Consider the following 17,429-nt stretch of genomic DNA (forward strand, 5'->3'; position numbering starts at 1 on the left):
TGAATGGAAGCACTATTAACTTGGGATTATGGGATACAGCCGGTAACTATGCATGATTAAAATTTAATTTAAGTAGTTGTGTTATACAGATTTTCTTTTCTGGGTCTGAATTTGTTTCTGTGGAACAGGACAGTAGGACTATAACAGGTTAAGACCCTTGAGTTATCGTGGGGCAGATGTTTTTATACTGGCATTCTCTCTCATTAGCAAAGCTAGCTATGAAAATGTTTCCAAGAAAGTTAGGCTTGCTTTTTGTATGGGCAGTTACAATTTATTATAACATTCATTTGGAGTTGGTAATCCCATTAATGTCCTGATGTCTCCCATCACATATTTTATGTTTATTCTCTAGTGGATTCTTGTTAGTCATTGTTGTAGTTAGTATCTGTGTTTCTATTTGTGTCTCTGTATGTGTATTTTGTGACCTTTTTTCTTTCCCCTTGGTTTCAATAGAGAGCGAGCAAGTGATATTTGAAGAAGTATTACATGGTGACCTAGACTTTTCAACAGACCCATGGCCTAGTATTTTTGAAGGTGCCAAAGATTTAGTAAGGAAAATGCTTATTCGAGATCCCAAAAGGCGGATATATGCACATGAGGTTTTGTGTGAATTTCTGTCACTGGTTTGCTTTCATAATTACAATTTTTGTGTTTGACCTGTGTTGCTACTGAAATTAAAGGGTTGCAATTATTATTGAGCAAAGCTTTTTGGAAAAGTATCTATTATTCATTTCAGCTGCTTTATAAATAATTATTCTCATCATTTTTGTTCAACAATTGTCATATTTTTTTGCTTATGTATAATTCTATATCAAGGTGTTCTTAGGCACAGCATTCTGTTTGCACTGATGACCTTTTGTTTATATGTCTCGCAGGCCATCCCTGAGTTCAAGTTGGTGGTGTGGCTCCTGACAAGACTCTCGATTCTGCAATATTAAGTCGATTGAAGCAATTCTCTGCAATGAACAAGCTCAAGAAAATGGCTATTAGAGTAAGTCACTTTATGTATTAAATAAGTGAATGGTTTGAAGCCAAATAATTGATAGTCATATACCTAAATTAAATTAATAGATGACTTGTAATTATTCAACTCATTTCTTTCCCCTTTTTTTGGCTGGTAATTGCAGAGATCTTATCTGAAGAAGAAATTGCTGGCCTAAAAGAAATGTTCAAAATGATAGACACTGACAGTAGTAGTCAAATCACTTTTGAAGAACTTCAGGCTGGTTTGAAAAGATTTGGAGCTAATCTTAAGGAATCTGAAATTTATGATTTAATGCAAGCAGTAAGTTCATATATGTTTAAAGATGATTCTATGCACCTAAACTATTATAAATGGGATATCTTTGTTCTTTTTATTAAGATTCCAAATGAAGAGGCTGAAAAAATTGTGCTTCTCCCAGAGCTAAGTATATATTAAAAGATGATTCTAAACACCTAAACTATTGAGAAGCTCCCCTTTTGGTACCCTAAACGTCAGAATATATTGTCTTTGTCTTTAAAACTTTTCCAGTTTAGCCCCTAAACACATATATTGTTAGATTTAATTTAAGGGCACAGCTGTAATTTCATACAGAACTTAATATTTAGTATTGATCTCTAAGCCTTTTAAAAGCATCATTTTATATTTTACAATTAATGTTAATAAGGACTATTGGGAACACTTTTAAAAATTTTGGGATCAAAATGAAAAGATTTAAATCTAGGACTAAAAAAGATTTTCCCTGTAGTTTGGATCAATATGCTAGTATATTATGGCATAGATTTTTAAGATTAGATATACACTAGTATGGACTATGGGTTGCCTTTTTAGTTCCTTTTTCCTTATAATGGTCTCTAGGCTTTGTATGGTTTCAACTTTAAACCAAGCACCAAGAGGTTGAAAATTTGTTCAATCTTGATTATATATGCTTTTTCTTTATATAAAAAATCCTTATATGTGACAATTTGCTTTACTCTTGTTCTATTTCTAAATTACTTCAAAAAATATTTCACCTTTGGTGACAAATCTCAGCAGGAAATCATTGAAATTGAAATATTATTCTTTCATCATAAGCAATGAGATTACTCACCTTTTAATATGCTATTCTCTTCTTCAATTATGGTGATCACTCAAGGATATGATAGAGAACTAATTCATAAATTGTTTGGAGAATAATACATTAGATATTCTTAGTTTAACTTATTTACTGATTTGCAGGCAGATGTAGATAACAGTGGAACAATTGATTATGGAGAGTTTGTAGCAGCCACTTTGCATTTAAACAAAATTGAGAGAGAAGATCATTTGTTCGCGTCATTTTCCTACTTCGATAAAGATGGAAGTGGCTACATTACTCAAGATGAGCTTCAACATGCTTGCGAGGAGTTTGGTGTAGAGGACGTCCGGCTAGAAGAAATGATGCAAGAAGTTGATAAGGATAATGTGAGTATTTCTCTGATGATTATTCTGTTACTGCACCAATTGAATGGCTGTAAATTAAAATTCAGAGATTTAAAGAGTTTTTTTCCTTGCATAGGGCATATGATCATTCAAATTTTATTTTGAGCCAATAGTTGTTTTTTTTTGCAAATATCAAGATGGACTCATTAAAATTTAAGATCTTGTTTCTGTGGTTGAATTTACTTTTTCTTGAATTGCTACTGCTAGTGTGAATTTGGCTTAAACATCTTACTGTCTACTAAAATGAAGCCTGCATTCTTTCAAGACTTGCGTTTGTTTTCTGTGATTCATGGTTGAATTCGATATGGCTATCACTTCTATTTTTTTCATCTCCAAGACCTTACTGTTTCTCCCATGTTTTTTTTCTCCGTGCAGAATGGGCGCATAGATTATAACGAGTTCATGGTGATGATGCAGAAAGGAACTATTGGTGGCCCTGCCAAGAAAGGCCTACAAAATTCCTTCAGCATTGCTTTTAGAGTGGGTCGTAAACTTTAGTGTCGTAATTGGCAACAAGGTTCTTATTTCTTTCATCCTTCGAATTTTTTTTTTATATTTTTTTACAAGATTTTCTTGAGAGATCAAGATTGTACAGTAAGAAGAAGCTTAAATGCTGGCCTAAGGTATAGCCAGGGCTCAGTTATATATGCTTTTCTTTGAATTCATGGAGATCTCTGTTAGTGTTTGCATTGACCTTTACAGCCATACCATAGTTTGTACACCATGAGAGAAAAAAAATTGTTTTCTTTACCCTTTAGTTTAATTTATGAAACTCGTTGAAAATACATAATGCACTTCTCTTGTGATTTCTATTAACTATGGTCGTACAACTATTAGTTTGTTTTGAGTCACATTCTGGCTTTTGGAATCTTCAGTTTTTCACTTTTCATTTCAATTTTCGATTTGTACCCAAGGTTGTTGTCTAGTTTTAGTTCGGAACATTTGGATTTTTATTATTATTATTTTTCTTGAAATGTTACTTCTTTATTTTGATTGTGTCAGTAAACTTTTGATGAATTGACCTCTTTCACCCTGCTTTTTAAGTCAGTTTAGCAAGCTTAGAATAAGATTTTAAATTTTAGCAGCAATAGAAAATTCTTCATGTCAAGATATACATTTTCTCAACCTTTAATTCCTAATATTATATCTTCCAATATTGTTAAAACTTTCAAGAAACTACTTTCTCTATTGTTTGGCATATTGAATGAAAATAGGAATGGGTAATGAAAATAGAAATTCTTCTTAATTTCTAACCATTCTCACATTCTAGGTGCATATGTAGCAAACTCAAATTTTTGGGTCAAAGCTTAGTTGGCTAGTGATGAAGGCATTAGTGGGCATATTCCTGTGAGAAGGCCAAAGTAGAGTTGAATTACAACCCTAGAAGCATGAAAGAAGGGCTGGAAGAGGTTCTGTCGTGGCGTATGAACTTAGGCAGGTTTTTATTGACCCCTCTCCTTTCTAACAGCTAGGTTTTTGTATAATAATGCTTTATGTATAATATCATATTCTAACTTTTCATACATGAAAATCCTTTGGTGTATCCATAATATGAAAAGCCTTTGGTGTAGAGTTGTATGTTACGCTCATATGCAAGACCTGATTCTGTTTTGGAAAGCCTTCATTTTATTTTACTTTTCCATAAAACTTGTGGAATGATTTTAAAGCAAGACCTGATTCTGTTTTTGGATTGACTCTTTTAAATTTAATGGCGCATGATTGAATTGAGAAAAATTCTAAGAGACTACATGTGCTGGGCACTTTCTCTTCTGTTGAAATTTTCTGGCTCCTTTGTTTTTAAAGAGAATGTTCTTCCATTCTTAAAGAGTTTTGGGTGAGAGAATTATCTGCATTTAAATTGTTGTTCTGATTTTTCTATTGAATAAACTTTCTAAATGTGATTTTTCTGAATGAACTTTATGATATTTCATATCCGAGTGAGTTTTCTATGCTCTAATGTGTTACTCAGCTTTGAGAAATGTGGTTTGTAGTTGTCCAAAATTATGTGGTTAGTGTGAAATTGGATTGAGTTGGATAACAACTGATCGTGTTTAATGTTTATTGTGAGATATATATATGTACTAGCTCAACTTTTGCAGTTCTTTGAGATTCATTCTTTGAATTGTGTTCAGATAGGAACTGTATAAATAAGTTCTTCTCTCAAATAGAAACTTCACCGCATGTGTAATATTCATTCATTTTTATCGTGATTTAAATACATTTAATACTAAATTTTAATTTCGTATGAGAAAAGGAAAATAATCAATTCTTTATTTCTCCCTTCATCTTTGCTTCAGCTAGTATCTGGAATTTCCCTTTCTTCTCTTTAGTTTTTATATTTTTGGGTTGTGTTTTGAGTTTGGTGGAGGAGTTCTCATGTAGGGAAGTAATGGGGTTAGCATAGAGGTATGAATCTAATATGTTTACTGTTTAGTGTCTTAATAATAAGCCTAATAATAATTTAATATGCATCTGATCTGTGCTATTCAGGTGAGCCATATTGATAAGGGCATAAATCCACCCTCAGCTAATGAGCTATTCCTCTAACAGTAAGTAAATGCTAGATATTAGGATAAGTGCTATGGATGGTATTTTAGTGCTAACAGTAAGTATATATATGATGAATATTAATTATTTGTGCCATATGCGCATATATATTATAGGTTTCTCTATCGCTTGCTAAAATTCTTTTGCAAGTGACGAGGCCACGAACTGCAGTACTTGGAAAGCTACCAAGGACTATTGGGACCTGTTCATGTTTTCATTCATTAGTAATCTTATTAGTATGAATAATATGAATATATTTTCATTAGAAATATAAACAATTAAGTGGTAGTAAAAAAATTTACCACATAAGAGAAAATTCCAATGCCATATCATGTGAATAGTCTTCCCATGTCAAGGGACATAGCTCCCTATATCAGAATTTTTTTCAACTCAGAAACTGAACCAATTGAAAACAATATTAAACAATTTAATACTTGAAGACATACTGAAAATTTATCCAGTAGATCAGTAGACCTACAAGTGTCTCTGCTGTGTGGTGGGGTGTTGTTGCTACTGCACTTATGCAACTAGCTGCTGCTGCAGGGGTATATATATACATATATATTTATATATAAGAATAAAAGAATATCATTAAATATGATAGTTTATATATAACAGTATAGTATCTACTAGTAAAAATAATGAGAAAAAGAAATAGACAAACAAACACATAAAGGATCTCTATTAATATATTCTCATTATATAGTATAGAGCAAAATATATATATATACTACTAGTGATAGTGAAAATGAAAATGAAAAAATATATTCTCATTGAAGATCACTTCTATCTTTTTGGGCCCATTTTACTCTTAGTTGTTGCCTTTTATTGTTCATTTTGCATTTAATTTTATTATCTATTTTTTGTATATTGCTTCAGAGTTCCTTATGTGTTTGCTACTAGTCTTCATGTCTAAATTTTATTAAGTCACTCTCTCACTCTCGTCTTTCTTAAATTGTATTAGTCAATGTAATCCTGAAGATTGTCTTTCCAAAACCCAAATCATTGATGTTCCTTATAATTAAGATTTAAGAAAGTGTTTTCTTTTATTTGTTTAGTGAATGAGATCAAATTTTGAAAAATGCACCAATGAAAATGAATTAAATAATAATGATAATACAGTCCTAATGATGATATATATTTGATAAATTGTAGTGAAAATCAACACACCATAAACCAGAAAACAATTGATCAATAATCAATCTTAAAGAAAAAACTGGTTTAATCAACGAATCAAATCAAAACAGAAATGAAACATAAAGTGGAACACAAACACAAACACATACGTGGTTCGAATGAGTGTTGGCTAGACACCACTCTACTCCACGGCCAAAACCAGCCCCAAGGGCTTGACAATCTCTTTATTGATTCTAAGTTTTAATCTGTAAAAAGACAGTGGAAACTACAGTAATTGCTTTGGCATCATTTGTCATTGTATTTGGATTATGCATTATATAGTGTGTATTTTAAGCCAAGTTATTTCCTATCTAAATATATAATCAACTACAATATGATGTTCTACATTTAAAAATTAAATGAACTTGATGCATTTGTTTAGATATTACTTCACCAATTCCAAGCCTCCAAATGTTTTCAATAAGAAACAAAAAGCTCAGTTAAAGAATTAAATAACACACACAAACACCTTATGATCACATCAAGAAACCAGAAAAGAAAGTAAGAAAGAACACACACCATTACAGAACTCAACCTTGCAAGAATGAATATCACATCTCAGCTTTTTTTCTCTGTTTTCACTCTTCTTTTCTTGGGTTTTTTTTCTTCCTCACAATACCCAACTAGCCTTATAAGATAGCGGGAACATTTATACAATGTGTAGGATATAACTACCATAACAAACTTTAAAAGCCAGCTTTCTAACAACACTAGAAAGATATGTTTACTCTAATTATTCCACACAGTAGCTTTCTTAAATAGAAATGATTTTATGTATGCTGATACAAGTGATATTAAACTTGTTGAGATGACTAGTTGACTTACTTGACTATAGTCTTACCTACTAGTGTGGAATATAACAGAATATGACTTACTTGAGAAAACTTCTTGGCATTGTGTGCCTTGAGTGTGTAATCTCATGTTTGATAGTGAATTTGACTAAGGACCTCTGTTGCCTTGGCTGTAGGACTAACCTGATTTGGTTAAGTCCGAACAAAGAAAACTTGGGCGTTTCTGGTGTGTTTGATTAAATTTCTGTCAGCTGACTTTGTCTTCGATATTGTTAGCCATTTTTTTGTGTGTTTGTAATCTGTTTTTGCAGGGTTTTATAATACAACAACTAGAATATGAGATTATTTGTTGGCATGTTTTCAATTGACAAGTGGTTAATATTGTTGATAAAGAATATGTTTGGTTGTACATTTGGCACTTGTAATTAAGAACTTTTGAGTGATAATATTTGTTTTATGGATATTTGTTAAAGATCAAGTTTTTTGATAGACTATTCTTCTAACTGTGTTAATAGTAAATTACACTGATAGTTGTTTTTCAGAGGATGAAAAGTTCTCTAAAAATCTTAACAAAGGAAAACCAAAGAGAATGGCATATACCTCATTCTATAATACAATATTTTTTAGAGATTAGACTTTAAGAAAGAGAGAACTAGCTTTGTGAGAGAGTTTATTCAAGACTTCTATTATGTGTGAACTGTTATAATTTGAGTGTGCTAGTTCTTCTCAACTGTGTATAGGGTGTAATCTCAGATTGTTGATGCTTAATAAAGACTTATGGTGTAATCTCAGATTCTTGTGCATTATTACATTTGATTCTTCTTACTGTGTTACTGTTATTCTTGTGAGATAGTTTTGCTAATATATGTTTGCCTAAAGTTGACAAGCAAGTAATAATATAAGTATATTATATAGTAATATTATACATATAAATATATATTATATAGTAATAGTAATAGTATAAATATATAATAAACTCTTTTTTTTTTGTATTTTATAGTAATAGTATTGAATGGTTGGAGTTAGATATCATTAATAATTAATATACATTTATGAATAATAAGCTTTTTATCTATTATGCTTTTTAGTTATTCGCTGAGTGATTTTCTTATTACTTTACACAGGTTGTTCATGAGGAATTTGGTATTCTTGAAGGTTTTCCACTTTATTTGTTTCTATAATAGGAGAATAGTTTACAAGTTGGTTACTTGACTCTTGTTTCTAATGTTCAGCAACACAGAAGACTGTTGATGGCCCATCAATGAAGGATTGGAGAGGAGGCCGTGGAGCTGGACAAAATATCATTCCTAGTTCTACTGGTGCTGCAAAGGTAGTGAAATCTAAATTCATAGGGAAATCTAAAAACAATGCTAGTTTTAATGTGGTTTGATTCTTATTCTTATTATTATGTTTATTAATTTATTTTTTGGAACTATAGGCTGTTGGAAAGGTTCAACAATCACTGATCATCTTCTGTTTTGCATACTCTGATATTTTGGTCTCCTATCACCACAGAGAACATGTTTAGACAACTTAGCTTACTTGGGATTAGAATAGAATCAAATTATTTCCATGTTCTTTTTTGTCATGTTTTGAATTGAGCCAAGAATTGCTAGTAGCCCTAGTTGGAAAGGAAAAGAATAAAAATGAAAGATGCTTGTTGCTTGTTCCAATGTATATAATCTATATGATAAAATGTATTTGATATAGATTGAAAAATTATGGACAATCTTATTGATATAACCCATGCTGTGACTATGAGGACCACCACACTTGTAGTTTTGCTTATCTTTCTACTTTCTCAAGAAGATATGACAAGCGAAGTAGAAAAGGATACTTAATTTTGAAGGCTTTGTGTTGGGCTGCTGTAGAATATTTTGTGTTGAAAGTAGTAACTTTTTACTATGTTGAATATTTAAGACTCCTTGAATACTTAAAGAAGATTTTGTTGTTGATGACAGTGTTGAATGTTTTAAACTAATTTGTGGATTGTTGATACAATGTTGAATGTTTTTACTTTTTGTTATTTGAAAATCAAGTTCATTTGATGATGCTAGTATATATTAGAAAGCTAATTTTAATTATATAAAAAAAATTAAAATATAATAGAATAAATTAGTGTTATAATACAAAAATTGTGTTATAATATCTATTACAATAACACTTTTTATGCAAAGAATTGTGTTATGCAAACTGTGTTATACTCAAGTGTAGTATAACACAAATAATGTGTTATACAAAAGTATAGTATAACACAAAAAATGTGTTATACTAAAGTATAGTATAACACAGAAAAAGTGTTATACTAAAGTGTAGTATAACACAAATTTATAAGTATTGAAATGTTTTATATAATCGACTATAAATAACATAATTTAACACTTATCTATTTATTAAAATAACATAGAAATTGTGTTATCGTTGACAGTATAATAACACATCTGTATAACAACGATAAAGTGTTATGTAAAGTACCCTGACCTACGATAACATAGTCGGTCTTAACACATCAAAAAGTGTTATGGTATGTTTTGATAACACATTTTTGGTGTTATTAAAAGCATTTTTTCTTGTAGTGTATGGATCTAATGAATACGGTGTTCAAGGACTTTCTGGATCAGTTTGTTATTGTCTTCATCAATGACATCTTGGTGTATTCCAGTTCAGAGGCAGAGCACGAGCTTCATCTTCGACAGGTTCTTTAGAGGTTGAGGGAGCATTAGTTGTACGCCATGTTTAAGAAATGTGAATTTTTGTTACCAGAAGTGACATTCCTTGGACATATCGTGGGTGCAGATGGGATCAAGGTGGATCCATCTAAGGTAGAGGAAGTTAGGGATTTTCCAAGGCCAAGGAACGCCTCGGAGGTGCGGAGTTTTCTTGGTTTGGCGGGTTACTACAGACGGTTTGTTGAGGGCTTCTCGAAGATAGCAGCACCGATGACAGAATTGACACGAAAGAATCTGAAGTTTATCTGGTCAGACAAGTGCGAAGATAGTTTTCAAGAGTTGAAGCGACGGCTTATTACAGTGCCAGTGTTGAGTCTTCCTTCGGGGGAAGGGAAGTTTTTTGTTTACTGCGATGCATCGAGATTGGGTCTAGGCTGTGTGTTGATGTAAAATGAGAAAGTTATAACATATGCATCACGGCAGCTGAAAGAGTATGAACAGCAGTATCCTACCCATGATTTGGAGTTAGCAGCAGTGGTATTCACACTGAAGATCTGGCAACATTACTTGTATGGGGAGAGTGCGAGGTATACACCGATCATAAGAGTCTGAAGTATTTCTTTACACAGAAGGACCTGAACATGAGGCAGAGGCGTTGGCTTGAGGTGGTAAAGGACTATGATTGTGACATTCTTTCCCATCCGGGGAAAGCCAATGTGGTGGCAGATGCATTGAGCCGGAGAGGCCCAGGTCAGTTGTACAGTTCCACCCAGATCTCCAGGGAGTTAGCTGATGAGATGGTCAGAGCGAGGATAGAGTTGGTGGTTGGTTGGTTGGCCAATATTACTCTGCATTCGACCCTGCTAGAGCATATCAGAGAAGGACAGTTGGAAGATGCTCAGTTACAGAGGATTAGGAAGGATGTCTTAGCCGGGGGTAGCTAAGGACTATTCTATTTCTGAGGTTGGGTTACTTTGGTATCAGGGACGGATTTGTGTTCCAGCCGATGAAGGGATCAGGTGAGAGATATTAGATGAGTCTCATACGATGCCGTACTCGCTTCATCCATGTACCACAAAGATGTACCAAGATTTATGGACGTTATATTGGTGGCCCAGGATGAAGAAGGATGTGGTGGAGTATGTTGCCAGATGCTTAATCTGTCAGCAGGTGAAAGCTGAGCATCAGCGACCAGCAGGGTTGCTTCAGCCTTTGGGTATTCTTGAATGGAAATGGGAGGCCATTACTATGGATTTTGTGGGAGGTTTTCCCAGGATAGTGGGGTTCATGACTCGGTGTGGGTGATAATAGACAGGTACACCAAGTCAGCCCATTTCCTTCTGGTGAGATCAACATATACTATGGATCAGTATGCTGAATTGTACGTGAGGGAGATCGTACGTCTCCATGGGGTTCCTAAGTCTATAGTGTCAGACCGGGATCCTATTTTCACTTCCAAGTTTTGGGGTGGTCTATAGAAGGCTTTGGGGACTTAGTTGAAGTTCAGTACAGCCTTTCATCCTCAGACTGACGGACAGTCTGAGAGGACGATTCAGGTATTGGAAGATATGCTCAAAGCATGTGTGATTGACTTTGAAGGTTCATGGAGTAAGTATCTTCCGTTGATTGAATTTTCATATAACAATAGTTATCAGTCAACGATTGGAGTGGCTCCCTATGAGATGTTTTACGGGAGGAAGTGTAGATCACCCATTCATTGGGACGAGATGGGTGACAGGAGATATTTGGGACCAGACATCGTTCAGAGGACAGGTGAAGCTATAGAGAAGATCCGAGCTAGAATGCTTGCTTCTCAGACCAGACAGAAAGGCGACGCTGATCCTAAGTGTAGGGACGTGGAGTTCCAGGTTGGGGACTAATTGTTCCTTCTAGTTTCACCTCTGTGAGGGGTGAGGAGGTTTGGAAAGAAGGTCAAGCTAAGCCCTAGATTCATTGGGCCATTTGAGATCCTGGAAAGGATTGGTCAGGTGGCTTACAGATTAGCTTTGCCTCCATCGTTGTATAGAGTTCATGATGTATTTCATGTTTCTATGCTCCGAAAGTATGTCTCGGATGCAACTTATGTTTTAAGGTATGAAGATTTGGAGTTACAGACAGATTTGGCTTATGAAGAGCAACCAGTTCAGATCTTGGATCAGAAAGATAAAGTATTGCGGAATAAGACGATTCCTCTTGTTAAAGTGTTGTGGAGGAATAGTAAGGCCGAGGAAGCGACTTGGGAGCTTGAGACAGCAATGCGGGATCAGTATCCCGAGTTATTCAGGTAAATTTCGAGGACAAAATTCTCATTAGGAGGGGATAGTTGTAATGACCCAAATTTACTAATGAGGCTTAAGGGCCTTGATTAGTGTGCCGGGAGGGCATAATCGGAATATATGTGACTATTTGAATATTTGAGATGCATGACCATGTGTATTAGTATGCATGTAGGCCCTGAATAGGTTAGAAGGGCATAATCGTAATTTTGGCCCGCTGCGGGTATAAATGTGTATATATGTGAGAATTGTTGAGACCACATTATTATGTGGATATATCTGTGATCTGTGATTCGAGACGATCCTAGTGAGCAGATTAGTGGAAAAGTCACGGCAGGGATTTATACCCGGCTCGGGGCGAGCCTGGGGTTATAAATGGGAATATAGAGAATATATTGGGGTTAATTTTGATAATGAGGAATATAATTGGTGATTAATTAGGTATCGAGAAGTAGGCGGGAAATATTAGAGACACTCGAGGAAATTAGCGGGAATTGGGTAAAATGACCAAAATGCCCCTAAGTGGATTAAAGGATTTAGGATAAAAAGGGAGGGCATTATGGTCATTTGGATTGCAAGAGATAAGTATGCTGAGGCTTTATACTTAGTGGAAACGGTAGAATATTATAGAAGTTTGAGGAAAGAAAGAAAAAAAAAAGGGAAGAAAACAGAGCTATTTTACTAAGGGTCGGTTGGTGATCTCCTTCACCATTTCCTTGTGTTTTCTTGGAGCAAAAATCAGAGGGGAGCTAGGTTAGGCTGAGCAACAAGAATTCTAAGCTAAGTGTGAAGGGTTGGCCCGGAATTAGCAGGAACACACTAATACCTAAGGTAAGACTTTGGAGTTTTTAGTTTCTGGTTTGGCTTGTTTATGCTATGGGGTCTATGCTGAGCAGATGGAAACTTTAGGGGAATTCAAGCAAAGGAATTGAGGAAGAACAAGCTAAGGAGGACTAGAGGCTAACTGGAAATCGAATTTCTATCAAAGGTATAAAATTCTAAGCTTTAAACTTTGAAGTTTTGATTGTGTTTTGTTGAGTTCTGAAGTCGAGGAGCAGCTATGGTGAATTTTGGGATTAGGGGTGCATGTGGTTAGATTTTGTATGGTTATGATGCTTGGGATGAGTTAGACATGTTAGTGAGCTTGATTTTGAGTTTTGTGAATGTTTGGGGAGGTTTTGGTTAAGTTTGGCTTGGGAGAAATCGTAGGAAGAAATTGAGCAGTTTTGCAGTCTGTGACTAGCTCTACAAATTGAGCAGTTTGAAACTTTGAAGTTTCTACAATGCTAGCCTTTGGGCGCTGTAGTGCTAGGCCAAGTTTGCTGAGGGCATTTTGGTTCTGTTTGTAGCACTGTAGCACCCTCCAATGAGCGCTGTAGCGCTACCCTGTGTTCAGAAAGGGATTTTAGGGTTATTTTCAAGGGTTTTTAACCAAGGGTTCGGGGTTCGATTCCACCACCTTGTTTGGTGGAGCTAGGATTTCCTGAGGGCTCAGGATAGGTTATGAGGCTAGGTTATGGAATTGAGGGTTGGTTATGACTTTGGTCTATGATTGTGGCTAGGTTCACACTAGGGCTCCGGAAGGCTCGTACTTGAGGATCACAGTGAACAAAGCTAGCAAATCCAAAGGTAAGAAAACTGCACCTAGTTATATGTTTGTGATGGGACTAAGAGCTCCCGATATTTGTATAATTTCAATGATGGTATTATGCCATGGGACATGTGATAGCAGCCTAAGGGTGTCGTACACAATATTTGCGCACAAGGCACGGCTTGGCCACTGGTAGCCAAGAACAACTTTATATTCACTGAGCTCAGTTTAAGTGGGCTGGAGTCAGTGGGATAACAGAGGGTGCGGCCTGACGGTGCTAACCCTAGTTATCATTTGTGATTTGGTGCATGATATGAGTTAATATGTTTAGTAAGTTGAATACTTGGTTATTCTGAATATTTATATGGTTGAGAACATGTTTATGAAATATTGGATTGCCTATTGATTGCTTATGCTCTGGGTTAAGTTTTCTTGTTGGGCCTTGGCTCACGGGTGCTATGTGGTGCAGGTAAAGGCAAAGGCAAGTTAGACCAGTCCTGAGATGGAGAGCTGCGGGGCTGAATGTACATAGCGAGCTGTTCGGTCGCCTTGGCCAAGGAGTGGATCAAGACAGGGATTGCTGAACTGTCTATTTTGCCTTAGTATGTCTAATATTGTATTTAAATCATGAATATTTTGTAAATGGTTTTAATTCTATTGTTTTTGGGATCCCGTGTAAATTGGAAATGATACTTAAAAAGAAATGCGACTTTTAAGACCAAAATTTTTTAACCCTAGTTTCATTATAGTTTTAGTAACACGTTTTTAATTAAATGACTTGATTAGCAAGTCTAGCACCTTTATAAACACACAGTGTAATGGTCTTGGCTATCAAGGGCGTTACAGATAATATCAAGAATAGCGGGAGTTGGAGGGTTTTAATTATGATTAACGAAATAGGTGACAAAGGACGGTTTTTCCCTTGATGTATATTAAGGTTTTATTTTAGACTTAAGGGCATTTAGGTCTTCTCACCCTTAGAGATTTATATCAGCCATTAAGGCTGTAGAAGTTTATCAAAACAGAGTCTTCTTTTTCCTTCTCTCCCGATGGTTTTTCTCCTCCATTTCTCTTCGAATTTTCAAGCTTCTTTTTGAGGAACCAAGCTGGGATAAGCTAGGGTTGTGCTCCACCATTGAAGAGGGTGTGTTGCTGAGATTGAGGTGAGCTTTTACCCATTAGAACTCTTGGTTTTGCTTTATTTTGTTAGTTATGTTTCAGCTGGTTTTTGAGTTGAAAAGTTGGGAATTGATTGGAGTTTTGGCTAGAGTTCTTGTGGTTATGATGCTTGGGGCATGTGAGGATGGTATTTGGGTTCATTTGGGACTTAATTTGATGTTTGGAAGCTTTGGTTTGGGTTAGAAATGGTTGAATCGAAGGAAGGATTTTCTGGGTAGTTGCTGGCTGAAGGTAGCGCTACAGCGCCCAGTACAGGGCGCTACAGTGCTACCTACAGAGGAGGCTAGGGCGGTTTGGCTCTGTGAAGAGCGCTGGGGCTCTAGGAGGGTAGCGCTACCCTATTTCATCAGAACCCCGTTTTGAGTGTTTTTAAGGGTTTTTGGCTCGGGGTTTCAGTCCTTAAGGACCAGGATCAAATCTACTCACCGTGTGGGTACATTTTGGGGTCCCGAGAGTGGGGTTTAGGTCAAAACCCTATCTTGGTTGATTTTCATTAACTGGAGATTGTATTTGGTTATGACTAGGCGAACGTTAAAGGATTAAGGATCGATCGTTCTCAAGGGTCGTTCTTGTTCTAATTCTCGCTCGAACCGGAGGTAAGAAAACTGCACCCTGTGTATATGTGACATGCATGGTTATTCTTGATGCATGTTGGATGTTTAAATGTAATGCACGAGAAACATGTGATTAGGACATGCTATGTATACTGAATATGATATTGTTCAGAGCTTGAGCCTCTGCGTTTATGCATGATCCTAATTGTACTAGTAATTGTTAAGTAAGCATGTTGAATGCCCGGTATTTGGATATTTGATATATGATATATGTTTGGTGGAATTTCTTACTTGTATATGACACTTACTAGTCAGGGTTGGCACTGGTCGCGTACTACGGACTTAATAGCCGAAAAATGCATAAGCGTCATGAACGTAGGGCCAAATGAAGATTAGATCTAATCGATATCAGCATTGAATGACTCATATGGGGTATGAATGCTGGACCGACCCTAAGGTCGATGAAACTTATAAGCGCTTGGCTAGTCTAGGACTAGTTACTCAGAACCAGGGCCTAAGGCCTAGGTGATTGTTTGTCACATGGCTAGGGAATAGAGTTCCATGGTTATGAATCTATTGTCATGAGGAAGGTTATGTTGGTGACTAGTCATCATGCTCCTATCCTAGCTAAGCTAGTGAAAGGATCACTTATCTGCTCGATAGGTTTATGCTGGTGACTATTTCACTAGATACCTATCTTGTTTAAGCTAGTGAAAGGATCACTTATCTACTTGATAGGTTTATGCTGGTGACTATTTCACCAGATACCTATCTTATTTAAGCTAGTGAAAGGATCACTTACATATAAGCCCCGGTGACCCTATTGTCACATGGCTATTGGGAACGGAACCCATCTCAGTGACTGTACCACTGTCACTCTTCTATTTTGGGATAAAAGCCCTGGATGACTATTATGGTCATTGGTTGATGTGTTATACTCAACATTACGTGGATTTGTTTGCCTGCTGGAATAGGGCTATATTTGCTAGGCGTGTGCCTTATGATTTGATGACATGTTATTATTGTTCATGAGCATATTAAGTTTTCTTGCTGGGCTTCGGCTCACGGGTGCTTTGTGGTGCAGGTAAGGCAAAAGGAAGTTGGACCATCCTTGAGCTGGAGAGCTTAGGTGACAATGTGTACATATGCGGCTGCTCGACCGCCACGGCTGAGGGTTGAAAGAGGAACTAGGGTTAAACCCTGTTTTGCCGCTTAGATCGGCCTTTTTAAATATTTTCTTGTAATAGACTTTGAAATTATATTTTTGGGATCCCAATGTATACAGTAAATATTCTAATGAAACGTTACATCTTAACCAAAAATTTGAATCCCTAAACCGCTAATCATACTTAGTTACACGGTTTTGCCCAAATGACTCGATTAGCGAGTTTAGCACTATTTACAAGGCACACTGTAACGGTCTCTGGAGTTTGGGGCGTTACACTCCATATTTTCACAAAAGATAATCGAGCACCTTGTCGCAGAAAAGAGTTCCCTCATCACTAATAATTGCCCAAGCAATTAAAGATGTATTTTTGAAGGAACCTCAAAACCACCTTAGCAAAATGTGTTGTGGTAGCAATTGCCTCAACCCACTTCTACACAAAATCCACTGCAATAAAAATATACAAGTTTCCAAAGGATGGCGGGAATGGTCCCATGAAATCTATACCCCATACATAAATATAATATTCATGGGCAGCTTGTTACGTCATGAAATATTCCCAACGCATTTATATTTATCACAATTCTTAACAAAGGCATAACAATCTTTAAAAGTAGAAGATCGATAAAATCCATATTGTAGTACCTCTGTTGTTGTGCGAGATGGGCAAAATATGACCACCATAAGGTGACGAGTGACAATTTAAAAGATTGATTGAGTCTCCTCCATCGGTACACAATGTTTAATCACTTGATCAAAACTTCTCTTGAATAAATAAGGACCATCAAAGATATAAAACATGGAATCATGAAGTAATTTTCTTTTTTGATGAGATGGGAAATCTGGAGGAAGCATACCACAAATAATATATTTGATAATATCAGAAAACCAAGGAACTTTAACTGGCACCACCAATAACAATTCATTTAGACAAATTTCTTTAATAGGCTCTTTCACTTCCTCCACCTTATTCTCTAATCTTGATAGTTGATTAGCCAAAAAAAGCTTACTTCCTTTCTTATCAATAATCTCGACATC

At 35.7% G+C, this 17,429-nt stretch overlaps 1 pseudogene; it reads left to right on the top strand.

The window, feature by feature from the left end:
- Positions 1 to 256: 256 nt before the first annotated feature.
- LOC133779084 (calcium-dependent protein kinase 1-like) lies at positions 257 to 3,160 on the top strand (annotated as a pseudogene).
- Positions 3,161 to 17,429: the final 14,269 nt, after the last annotated feature.

Source organism: Humulus lupulus, chromosome 5, assembly GCF_963169125.1.
Source record: "Humulus lupulus chromosome 5, drHumLupu1.1, whole genome shotgun sequence".
Classification (NCBI taxonomy): Eukaryota; Viridiplantae; Streptophyta; class Magnoliopsida; order Rosales; family Cannabaceae; genus Humulus; species Humulus lupulus.